Here is a 13026-nt window from a genome sequence, read left to right as displayed (position 1 = left end):
GTTGGCTTTGCCTGCAGTTCTTTGGTTGTCTTTCAGTACACTGGTGCCTTCCCAGTGAGACTGGTTCCCTGGGTTGGTAGGTAGGCCTGGGAGGGTAGGGCAGGCTTTAATTACAATTACCTTGTTTCTTAGCACATGTAAGAAACAGTGAAGTAATGGTCATGAATAAAAGCAAGGCCCAAGGAAACAGGAGCGGGGGGGGGGTTCTGAAGCTGCATTCTACTCTGCAGTTGCATGGGAATGAGGGCGGTTGACTCACAGAGCAGGTCTTAATCACTCAAAATTTGTTCATGTGCAAAGGTGGCGTTGAAGTCTGCCATATAGAAGAAGAAGCCTTGCTGTGCTTTTGAAGTTCTCAGGCTGGGTGTTGTCTAGCAAGGGTGTGTGTATGTGATAATAAAGCGTTAGTGTCACCATGAAAGAGTTGGATGCTGGGAAGACGTCTTGACCCTGATCTTGCACAGTCTGGCATGTGTTTGTGGCTGTCCGAGACTTGGAAATGCTTTGATGTCAACAGACTAATCACACCGTTGAAGGGATATTTAGGCTTTTGCAGAATTGGTGAGTCTCAGCCACCATGGATTTGATCTGGGGATGGGAACTAGTTTGGCCTCCTGTTTTTGGTATGCATGTTCTCCTGCCCCACTGCTTTTTAATCATGGAACTAATGCTAGGGTTTTCCAAAAACCATATTGAACCAGTGGGATATGTCTGATATTTAGCGTCTGCTGGAGATATCCTAAGGATTTGTGGTAGAGAATATTGAGTCTTTTGTTTCATGCCATGTGCCTTATAAAAATGTTTGTTACTCATTATTTCAATATATTTAGAGTTATTCAAAGCTTCCTATCTGAATCTCATAAATTTTTCAAGCCAAACTAATTTTGAAAGTGTAAGTTCCAAATAGATATAGATTAGTAATTGTTTTGAATCTATTTTATACACACCTAACTCTTCTTTTAACAAAGCCAGCTACTTTAAATCCAATCAGTGGGATCATTCTTCTGTAGATGGCTTCGAATGTAGGGGTACGCATGCATAGTAAGTGCTCACAGTGAATTTATTTCTGTCTGAAGGAGTTATTTAAAAAACCTAAACAGCTGCTCATTATCATAAATGAAAAAGTGTATCTTTCTCTGTTTTAAACTCTTTCTATGGGTGATGATATTCAGAATTCTATATTCTGGGTAACTTTTGCTAAACGGATTAAATGGAAGATCATTTTTCTGCTGTAGAATTGACTGGTGCCAAACTTTCTGCTGTATTCCACTAGAAATGTGTGGCTAATCTGTTTGCCACAAATGTGGGTCTGTGTGGTGTTGCTTTTGTATGGCCTAACTGCTGTATCTTTACAGTTACCTCCTGTGTTAAATTATGGTTTTACAAGTGTAATTTTGCTATTTTTGCTCAGCCCAGGTTTAGTATGGCTTATATCACAAATTATGTCGGCTGTGGAGCGGAGTACCTCTGTGTCCGTGGCGTGCGGTTTAGAACGAAACCCCAGGTCAAAAACTGTTGGCTAGTTTTTTCCGGCAGGCTACCGCAGATCAGGAGATGGCATCCTGTCAGGGGCCTTGCTGGTGCTGACAGACAACTTTTATGAGCCAGTCAACAAATAACAAAACCCTGGCAAGCCAGTATAGAACTTGGCTTTGCCAAGGTTTTAAGCTTCTAGCCACAGCAGACAAATGGGGATTGCTATCTTTGCTCATTTCTGTAGCACTCTTTAGCATACAAGGATGCTTTTCGATTCTTTTCCTCAGAGGGTTGCTAGCCCTTTAAGATTATCCTTTCCCCTCCCCCTCCAAAGCTGTGAATGGTCTCTGGTACAGGCAGTGCTGAGGTGGCATTTGTGAAAATTACACTTGGCTCTGTGCTGACACTGATACGCTGCAGGACCCTTCTGAAGCTTTTCTCCCTCTAAATAACAGGCAGCTTGGGAGATAGGCATACACGCTTTCAGGTGCAAAAATGTATTAATTTTAAAATGAGCTTTCTTGGGGCGGGGTTGTTAACCAGAGTTTTAAGAAATACTCTCCCCCCCCCCTCAGGTTATTACATAAAATAAAAACAGTCTGTTACAGTTTTTACATTTTTTTATATCACAGAACAAAATTCCTTGCTCCTACCATTCATTCCAATGTGACTGTTCATTCCATATTAATGTTTATGTTGTAAACATATGTTGCAATAAAAATAACCTCCTTATTTCCATTAATAATTACTTGTAGATGGGTCATTGAATATGATTGGCCCTTAACAGAACAAACTCGGTTTTTCATTGTGTGTCCTGCATGTTATCTCCTAGTTTTTGTGAATGAATGAATAAGTTGCATGAAGCATTTTCTTTGTCATTAGAACTGTAACCCAACTGCATTGTAAAAGAATTCACATTTACCTTGGGGTAAGCTGTACTAAAGTAGATTTCCTTCTGAGAAGACACATAGACATTCACTGTTTATTTGGTGTGGGGTTTTTTTAAGATCGGCCCTCCCACCCTGCATGGGAATGGGTCCAAACTGCCAACCATACTACTTCATGAGGGATTGGTTACTAAAGTGACCAGTTATTTCTTACTAATCACCATTGTTTCGCATAACTGAGCCTTTTTACCCTCGTAGACCCTGATAAGCTTTTCCATTTTGTGACAGAGCAGGCATCCCTAAACTCGGCCCTTCAGATGTTTTGGGACTACAACTCCCATCATCCCTGACCACTGGTCCTGTTAGCTAGGGATGATGGGAGTTGTAGTCCCAAAACATCTGGAGGGCCGAGTTTGGGGATGCCCATGATAGGGTTTCATGACAGGAAACTGAAAGTCTTAGGACCTATAACTTTGGGGTGTGAAAACTTATGTGACATGGAGCCCTGGTTAATCCCATGAGGGCAGAATGGTTAGCAAGCCAAACCTTGGATAAAGTAGACAGGGCAGCTATTTCATTAACATGGCAAAAAGTCTGCAGCCCAATCCTGAGCATCCATAAGTACTATTAGCCCTTTGATGAGATGGATATTGAGTTCGGATCTAGCTATGTTGTCCTTTTTTGATTAGCAGGCGTGCATATAAAGTCAAGGGGTGGTGTATTGGGAATACTAGGTTTGGGGGAAGTAAGGATGCAGTATACAGTCATACCTTGGTTATTGAATGGCTTAGTTGCCAGACAAATTGGCTCCCGAACGCTGCAAACCTGGAAGTAAGTGTTCCGTTTTGCGAACGTTTTTCGGAAGCTGAACTTCTGGTGTGGCTTCCACTTGAGTGCAGGAAACTCCTGCAGCCAATCGGAAGCTGTGCCTTGGTTTGCGAATGGTTTTGGGAGTCGAACTGACTCCTGGAACGGATTAAGTTCGCTAACCAAGGTACGACTGTACAGGAGGTGGTGATCGACAAAAAACGGAGCTGTTGCTTTTTAGGATGGAGGTAGATGCTTTTTTCTGCAAGATCATGTACTTTGCAGTTGAAGCACTGGTGTTGTCTTGCCTAGCTATGAATCCTTTCTTTACTATAATAAACATTGGACTTCAAGAGGAAACCTAATAGATGGAACGGCCATACCTGTGTTCTCGCACAAGGGGCCTGACATGATTTGTGGCTCTACTTGCTTTAATATCTATCATCTATCTATTTATCTGTGTATCTATATGACTTAAAAGTGAAGGTTTGTATGTTTATTACATATCTATGCCACCTTTTTCCTTCATCCTCACAACAACCCTGTGAGGTAGGTTAGGCTAAGAGATGGTGAATGGCCCAAGGTCACCCAGTGAGCTTCATGGCTTAGTGGAAATTCAAACCCTGGTCTCCCAGGTCATAGTCCAACACTCTAACTACCACACCACAACTCCATAACACTTAATCCAAAGACAAGTCCAAGTTTGATCACATAAGGCTTTTAAAACATATTTCAAAACCCTTGCTCTGGCTCTTTTCAATGCTGCTGCCTCTTTAAAAAGCTTAAACTTTGATACAGTCGAGGAATGGCCAAAGAAATGTGTTAAGCATGCTTGTGTCTTTTCAGTTTGTGGAGAACAAATAGTTGGTGATTTGGAATGTTTGTTCTGTTTGACCTTGCTGTAATCAACAGGACTTCGAAGTGTACTGTTTCAGCCCTTTTTGTTCTGCATTTAATTATATATAATGGCTTCTATTAACAAAATGCTAACCATTTAAATTAAAATAGATTAAATTGCCACATGATTTGCTGTTGCTGTCTGAAAACGCCGTTCTTGTTGAAAATTAAATTATAGCTAGACATGTAGGGTGCATGTATACTTTGTGTTTTGCACAGAAACCGTTTCCATGGAATTAACAGGAGTTTGCTGCTTGCTTAATACGTTTTTTTTAAAAAATAATAATTATGTGGCTTATTCGTTATTTTCCCCTCCCCCAATAACATTGGTCCAAACATGTGTGCAGATCTACTTTTTTCAGTTTCCTTTATGAGGCATTTGCAGTTTGCTACCCAGAGCTGAATTCTTTTATGCTTCCCTTTGTTCTGCTGTATTCTTGCTCTTCAACTTGCTGCCAGTGATGAATGCTCCAAATTCACTGTCCTCTTTCACCTTTCATCTCCCTGGTTTGATATCCATCCTTATCCCCATATCCATCACCAGTTTCCTTTGCCTCTGGGAGTCTCCTCCTGTTTGTGTCAGAGGAGGGAAGGTCATACACAAATCTTCCTGTTTGCTGCAAATGAGACAAGGGATGCAATCCACCAATATGTTTCCCAGCATAAACCCATTGAAATGCAAGAGCGCTGCTGCCTGTTCATTTCTTTGGGACTTATACAGGAGAATTTTATGGTGGATTCACCACTGGATAACCTAACTTTCTTTCTGCAAGCATACTCTTAATTCTTCCTGCTTACCATTCTTTGGCCAAAGTGGATAACTATTCCTGCAGTCTAGTTCTTTGGCTAAAATGGAAAATAAGTGAGCTTGGTACTGTTGCTTGTTAGGTCTCTGTAACCTTAGTAGTCTGCCTCTCCACCTGCTGACATCTCAGCTTTTGATTCGTAAAGCATTTCTCTTTCAGCTGGCTGATTTTAAAAATCCACCTCCCATATGTTTTGGTAGCTCTCTCTCTCCCTGGGTAGTTGAAATAGTACAAGACTTTGGGTGGGGGGATTATTGCAGTTCTTTATTATAAAATGAGCCATGTTTAACTTATTATTTTTATTACAAAATTTTAAAAGTTTGACTTTTAATTGCAAAGGGAAGTTAGAGAGTAGGGTGTGTATAAACAGGATTAAAAATAACAAATGCATGGCTATGAAATGTTAGGATTTATTTATTTTGCTGTTTGTAACCATTTCTAGTAGCTAGCACTGGCAGTATCCAGGCCTTTGGGTTGCAAAGAAATTGTGGGAGTAAAGACTTCTTGTATAGGAGCAGGGTGTCCTTCTATAAATGAATAAATAAACAGGTGAGGCACGTACTGAAAAAGTAACATGATAATGTTGCAAAAGTAGCGCTAGATGGCTGTCTCAGTTAAGTAATACTATCTATTATTTACGTATTTTGCTGTGCCACCTGAGAATTTCGAAGTGAACAGTTATTTGATCACCAGTATTGGAAATGTACCTGTCTCAGGGGACAGGATAAAATACATAAGGTTATATCCAACATTAGTCAAACTCAGAGTAGATTGCTTGAAATGGATGGACTTAAGGAACTTAAATAACTTAATTTCAATATGTCTGCTATGAGTATGACTAACAGATGTCACACAAAGAATTTACTCCCCCCTTTAAAAAAAGATACATTAAAAGGACACTGCTGTTTTTAAAGTACATTTGAATAATGTTAAAAGTTTTTTCTTGTAATGGCTTAAATGGTATTATGATCCCCTATCAATTATATTGAACCAAAGGCTGCATTTACATTGGTACCTCGGGTTAAGAACTTAATTCGTTCTGAAGGTCCATTCTTAACCTGAAACTGTTCTTAAGCTAATGGGGCCTCCCGTTGCTGCCGCCGCGCGATTTCTGTTCTCATCCTGAAGCAAAGTTCTTAACCCAAGGTACTATTTCTGGGTTAGTGGAGTCTGTAACCTGAAGCCTGTGTAACCCAAGGTACCACTGTATATGCATAAAAACTGTTGGGGAGGAGTGAGTCACAAGTCATGTGTTTTCTGCAACCACAGACTAGCAAGGAGGTAGGAGATGCTGGACTGTTTGTCACTTGGTTTATGCATGGAAGCCTCTATGGTTGATATTTGTACTCCTGTTTTAAGTCTTCCAACTATTTGAACTTTGCAGTGTGCTTCATTCGAAATTACAAATATTTATCTTCATTTTACTAAGCAAATAAAATAGATCAGCTGTGTACAATTATTTTCCATATATTAGACAAATATTTCCCACCCTTCTTTAAATATACGGTCTTCTTGCAAGTTCTGCATATTCTAACATCATAAGTTGCCAGTCCTCTTTACAAGCGACTTCACTCACTTTCCATTTTTGGGCTAACAGAACACGGGCCGCTGTTGTTGCATACATAAACTCTTCTGGCTTGTTTATTCTTTCCCATTCTAATAAGAAATTATACATTTTAGACAGAAGTTTATCCTTATTTTGTAAAAGTTCTTATTCAAATTGTGAGCTTTGGTCCAAAAACCCATTTTTTTTTTAAACATAGCATATATTTGGTGGTATTGTAACCAATCCGTTACTTGGCTTCTTAAGTTCTCCATAGGTTTCAGTCTGGGTTCGCCTCCTGCAAAGTCCAGCAATTCCCTCTAAGTCACCCATTGTCTGTCCATATTAACTCTCTTAATTGTAATTGCTTCGATGTGGGGTGTTTTTCTTTCTAGCAGATCTTTATATAACTTCCAGACTCTATACAAATTCTTCCTGAGAATGTGGTTCATACCGAACACATTCATGCCTGCCGAAGTTTAAGTCTTGGCCTTCCAAGTCTAAAATATCTGCATTACCCAATACAATCCATTCCGTTAACCAACACAAACAAGCTGCCTCGTACAATTGCAAGTCTGGCAGAGCTAAGCCCCTCTTCCTTTTGTATCTATCAAAATTTATATTTAATTATTGGCTTTTCAGGATTGTATTCTTAGACTAAATGTAAATTATTATTTGTGCATGTATTTGCAGATGTGATTCTACAGTGCTTGTTGCACATATGCAAAAAAATGTTTTGAATTATACTCCTGAGCTCTGCTCGTTGTTAAACAAATGCCTTTCATTGTTTTTATAGCAGCCAGGAAACATGTGAATTTCACAGTGAGAGACATTATTTTGGATGAAGAATTGAAAAAGAACTTTCATTTCACCTTGATTTAAATTAATCCATGCTGCAGCACTTTGCCTTTTTGCTTCTTTTTTTGGCAGTGCTTGCATACTTTTGAGATAAAATGTTTTCTTTGTTAAACGTTGATAAGCAATTGATCGATGAAGTGATCCTAATCTTAAACAACAGCCATCTGCGTTTGGCAGTGTGTCACAGGGCATAACATAACTGGAGATAGCAATATTTTCACTAATTGTGGCCTGACATCCATTATGTTAATGCAGATTTATTAGTAGTATAATTAGAATGCACGCATGAGTTTGCATTGTATTTTCATTGTGGCCCCAGGATTTGAATAAACCGGGCAGCCATTAATAATGATCTAGGAAGAGCCTGTGGAGTCAGGCCAGTGGTCTATGTAGTCCAACATCCTGTTCTCACAAGTGACCAACCAGATGGCTACAGGAAACGGGCAAACAGGATTCAGGCCTAAGAGCACACTCCCCACCTATGGTTTCCAGCAACTGGTGTTCAGAAGAAGCATTGCTGCCTCTGAATGTTCAGCCAGAGCTTAGCTATCATGGCTAGTAGCCATTAATGATATTATTCTTCGACAGTTACAACCCGTGTAGCCAAGTTGCCCTCTTATTCCAAGAGCGCAATACTCTTTCTGAAAGATCACACATGAAATAGGTGATGACTTGCCCTCCGAAGCCAGATGGTTTCTTAATTTCTTACTTTCATTGCTTTCCCTCATAAGATGCTTGAGACAGACTTAGCAGTGTCCTGTCATAGTTTTCTTGTCTTTGTTTTAAAATAATTTTCTGCACTTCTGTCTTACGTAGACATGGAAGCAACAAGAAAATGGGTAAAGATGACTGGAATGGTCAGGCATTAGTCTAACATACATGAGTCTTTTATTCTTTATCTCAGTTCCCCCATGCATCTTGCACATATACCTGAAGGAGCGTCTCCACCTCCATCATTCTGCCTGGACACTGAGGTCCAGCGCCGAGGGCCTTCTGGCAGTTCCCTCACTCCGAGAAGCCAAGTTACAGGGAACCAGGCAGAGGGCCTTCTCGGTAGTGGCACCCGTCCTGTGGAACGCCCTCCCACCAGATGTCAAAGAGAAGAACAACTACCAGACTTTTAGAAGACATCTGAAGGCAGCCCTCTTTAGGGAAGCTTTAAATGTTTTAACAGCCTTCTGTATTTTAATACTTTGTTGGAAGCTGCCCAGAGTGGCTGGGGAAACCCAGCCAGATGGGCAGGGTATAAATAAATTATTATTATTATTATTATTATTATTATTATTATTATACATGGGAAGCAAGAACTGACATCAGAATTACCCCTAGCTGTTTCAAAATTCTGGCATTGCCAAGTGATTTGCAGCTATTTCCCCTCCCATCCATCTGTCACCTTCCCTTGCCATTCTTCACCTTGCCCAGTAATATTTTATTATATTCTGCTAAAGCAGTGCCTTGGTCTAATCTCCATAGCATACAGCAACGTTTCAGACCGTTCCTCAAGTCACCTCAGGGTGCCAAGGCACACTGGCTGAAAACCAATGATTTTCTCTCTCCCCACCCCAATGTTGTAAACCTCCTTGAGCATGCTTTGAACATGGTTTTATTCCATTTCATTTTTTCATAAGTAACATTTTCTCAAGCCTCTGCCATTCAAATCTGCGCAGCTTCTGGGGGCATGATGAAACCAGCAGCTGTGCCACGAGGTTACATTCCTGTCAGGCAGGCACTAAATCAAGTTACAGCACCCAAACGGTCTCAACTTGAGCTCAGCCTTCCTGGAACAAAGTTAAGCCACTAAACCCATACCCAGCTAGCAGGAAGTTCTGAGCAAAGGGTGTTGGGGGCCAGAAAAGGTGGCAGAGCCAGGAGAACGACTGCCTTGAGAATAGGGCCAGATCAAGGGGAGAGCGTACATGATTAGTCAGACCTCTGTATGCTGGTGACAGTAAAAGTAAGGAGAGCACTGTACCACTGTTCCTGTTTTGCAGCTTGCTGAGCCTGTCAGTCATGATTAACCCTGGAGTCCTCCTAGTACCTTTCTCTTGAGAGTCAGTAGGAGACCAGGGTTCAAATCCCTGCGTGGCTGTGATGCTCACCGGGTGCAACCTTGGGGTGGTTGCCGTCTTCTGTCAGCCTAACCTAAAACAGAGGTTGGCTGGCCGGCCATCTGCCAGGGATTCTTTTTCCTGCATTGCAAGGGGTTGGACTTGATGACCCTTGGTGTACATTACAATTCTTTGGTTCCATGAAGCTCTAAAGAGTTTGATAAAATAGATGGGAAGCATAGTTAACATGAACTCCTTGACGATCTTCTTCCGTTAAGTGTTGTAGGACAGATTGTTTTGTTTTTGCAGTCTGAGCTGTGGCCACATGTGCCGGCAGATGTACTTTCTGTCCCACAATAGTGCAGATGCCACACTGATTTTCTGTTAAGCCACCTTGTCTAAAGCAGTGACAGGCCTTGAATAGTGACATGAATATTCAGTGTTGGCTCATGCAGAGCACATGCTCTTCTAGTCTATCCCAGCTTGACCCTGGTGCAAGAAACACTGTGTTGTACCCCAGTTTTGTTCACAGTAAGTCAGTTGTCATGATTCGGTATATACATTCTTGATTACCATTTAAAATCTATCCACTTTTATTTACCAATACCAGGCCTAGATCTGTGTCACAGAGCCACCAAATTCCTGATGTTAGTGCCCTGTGTTAATGCTGTAAGTTTTCTGAGTGGCAAGCCCTGCTAAAATGTATGTATTTGCCTTAAATTTTCAGCTCTCTTCCTTCTGGGTCATTTCCCAACAATTACAGTTTTAGGCTCCTATCCTTGTCCTTCATTTTTCTTCTGGAGCAGTGATTACATGCTTCTTAGGTGATTACAGGTGTGCATTTCAAATTTAGTTTTAAAAGCGAAATACGAAGGTGCTCCAGCCTCGTTCAAGCTGACTTTGCTGGGATTGCACTTGTTCCAAGAAATGTTCAAAGTAGATTATGGCCCTACCCATAAATGCTGACTGTCTCCGCTGCTGCTGCTGCTGTTTTTCTCAGCTGGTTTGATCAGTTTTTATCCAGTAGCACAGGTATTTGTAGTTAGACATCTAACTCCCACTGAACTCCTGTTGGGATGTTGGAAATATGTTGGTAACTTGTTTGTTTTCAAACAAAGATCTCTGGTCAAGTTTGGAGCTCTTGTCTCATGTAGAGTTTTCAAAATGCCAGTCACATACACATGTGCACAAGTTGGGCATTGCTGGTGTGTGTGTGTGTGTGTTCATGTGTGCACGCACATGCACATATCAGAGCTTAGAATTGCCAGGAGCTGATTTAATAAAACTGTACTTTTCTCAGCCTCTGATTGTAAGAAAGTGCATGTTTTACCCAGGCTCCACTAAACTACATTCCTATCTTCTGACTGATGTCCGTTTTCTTGGCAGGTTTTTAATCTGTTAGTTTCTCTGTGTGTCACCCAGTTGGAGATGCTTTTACAGCCATGAAACTTCAAATTCATATCTTACATCTGCTATTCATTTACTGTTTCTTAGCCTAAAATTACGTTGGGTAGTTTTGTGCTGGAGAATGGACAGGCAGTTAAGCCCAAAGTCCATAGGAAATCTTAAATTACTGTTTGCAGTTGAAATTGATGAGATTATTTGGATGACGCAGAACACTTTGCTGTGCTGTTGCACCCAAAATGCTAGTACAATTTTTTATTTTTCTAGAAATAAAATACTAAGTGTTGCTGGTATAACCTTTGATTGTATAGATTCATTATGTTCAGCATTCAGATTATATGTGGATGAGTGGGTTAAGAATGTGCTGAAATGTGGATATGAACAGTGACGTTTCCTCCTCCTTTTGTGTGTTGATTTTAAATTGTTTACTTGTCTGTTCTGTGTTTTGCTTTTTGTGGGGAAGTACACTTGTTGCAAGGCAGGTTGCAAATTAATTATTGAAAAATAATAATTTGCACTTCGGATCCTGATTCAGGTTTACCTGAGTGATTTTCAAACTCATGAAAACTGTATTGTGATTTCAAGGAATTTTAGCACTCTTAGAGCAGAATAACTATTGTTTCTTTCTTTCCCCAAAGCAGAAGCTGGCAGGCTGACAAACAGGCAGCTCACAGGACGGACTTTCTGGCTACTGACCATTTAGCTGGTAAGTTTACAGATCTATGTGGTTAAGTTTGTATGTCAGACTTCTGGCCCATGGTCCTATTGAATGCTAGGAGTTGTATTCAGCATAGCGCTAAAAAAATTCAACCCGTGAAAGGTTTTCTCTTTGCTCAATGGAACGTTCTCCACCTCCCCCCACCCATGCAATCTGGTTTCTCTTCAGATAGTATAAATCTTTTGGCTTTTACCCATGCAATCTGTTCTGGCAGTCTCCCCTTACCCTTGTGAGCAGTTTGGGGGTGTTGCAGGGGGACAAGAGAGGGGGAAATCCTGTTGCACTAGCAAAGCTATTAAGTTCACTACCACCCTTGTTTTTAGTAGTATTGCCCATTAATTATTCATAGATTTCACATGACTTACCTGAAATACTCCTGCAATTACCTGTAACAAAGAATGGTTCTTCAAGGTGTGTGCGCGCGCATGCATGCTTGCACTTAAAGCTGGTATTTTAAAAGGAAACGATAGCCCAATGCGGAATGAACTTCATCTGCTGCTGCTGCTTTTAAGAATTATTGTTTCTAGTGTTCCAGTAAGAAGGAAAGGGAAAAAATAGTGTTTCTTGCTAAACCCGTACCTTGAATATTCCCATCTCCTCATAACAATAATACTGAAGTTAAAAGTAGAAAAAGTGATAAAACAATTAAGGGGAGAAATTCTGTGTAAATGCTTAAAATACCTAGATTAGCTCCGAAACAAGATAATTAAGGGGGACAGAAAAGAGGTTTACAATTGTGTAGATAAAGTGAAAATAGATTATGTTCCCTTTCTCACAAATTGTTTCCTAATTCTTATAATTAAGAGGCAGCAGGGCTAAAAAGTAAGTACCTTTAACATGGCACACAATTAACTTGTTCTCTGAGACAGTTGAAGGCTAACTTTGTATAACTGCATTCAGAATAGTGCTAGAGAGTTTTGCACATGCCCAGTTAACCTAGATGGTTGGGGTTATATGTCCCCACCTCCAGGTATTCTTTACTTTCTGACAATCGCAAAGTGATTATTGGCTAGATTGCTCTTTCAAAGAAATCAGGCTGCTCTATTTATTCTAACATATCTAGAATTGGCTGTTGCTGTCAGACTGGTAAAGGAACTAAACCCTGCGTGTGAAGTAATGTTGATGCACCTAAATCCCTGATTTAGGTTCTGGTCATATTGAAGGTTCTGTGTATTAGGGGGGAGCATATAAGGCTAATGTTCACTTCTCTGCCCTACAATGTGTAAAAATACGTGCTGAGGTTGCATGTGAAGAGGACTAGAGTTACATCTATAATAGCCCACTATTTGTGGCAGATGCAGCAAAGGCAGACTGATTTAGTCAACAATTTCCCAAGATAACATCTTATCATTTTATATTTTGTAATGTTAAAAATTCAACCGACAGCTCCTCATATTAGTGCAGCTTACTGTCACTGATGTTTAAGGCTGCTTGAGGAGGCGGTGGGCATGTTGCTGTTGCTTCTAGAGGGGGAATAAGTGCTTTTGCAGCCACCTTTCCCAGCCTCAAAGGAATAACTGAAGTAATACCATGCAGCAGCGAAAGCAGTGGATCAGTGTTTTTCCAGGCTGGCTGGGAAGAA

At 40.6% G+C, this 13026-nt stretch overlaps 1 protein-coding gene across 3 annotated transcripts in view; it reads left to right on the top strand.

Moving 5' to 3' along the window:
- HDLBP (high density lipoprotein binding protein) overlaps positions 1-13026 on the top strand; it is a 56289-nt gene that overhangs the window by 13720 nt on the left and 29543 nt on the right. For 2 of the 3 annotated variants that reach the window (XM_081006597.1, XM_081006598.1), the window contains exon 2: positions 11368-11432. The gene's annotated coding sequence lies outside the window, so the exon portion shown is untranslated. Of the gene's footprint in view, positions 1-11364; positions 11433-13026 lie in introns of all 3 variants that reach the window. The other variant, XM_081006599.1, reaches the window with a different exon arrangement.

Source organism: Podarcis pityusensis, assembly GCF_964106645.2.
Source record: "Podarcis pityusensis genome assembly, chromosome: 5".
Lineage (NCBI taxonomy): Eukaryota > Metazoa > Chordata > Lepidosauria > Squamata > Lacertidae > Podarcis > Podarcis pityusensis.
Note: the sequence above shows the minus strand (reverse complement) of the source record. Positions and strands in the feature narration are given on the sequence as shown.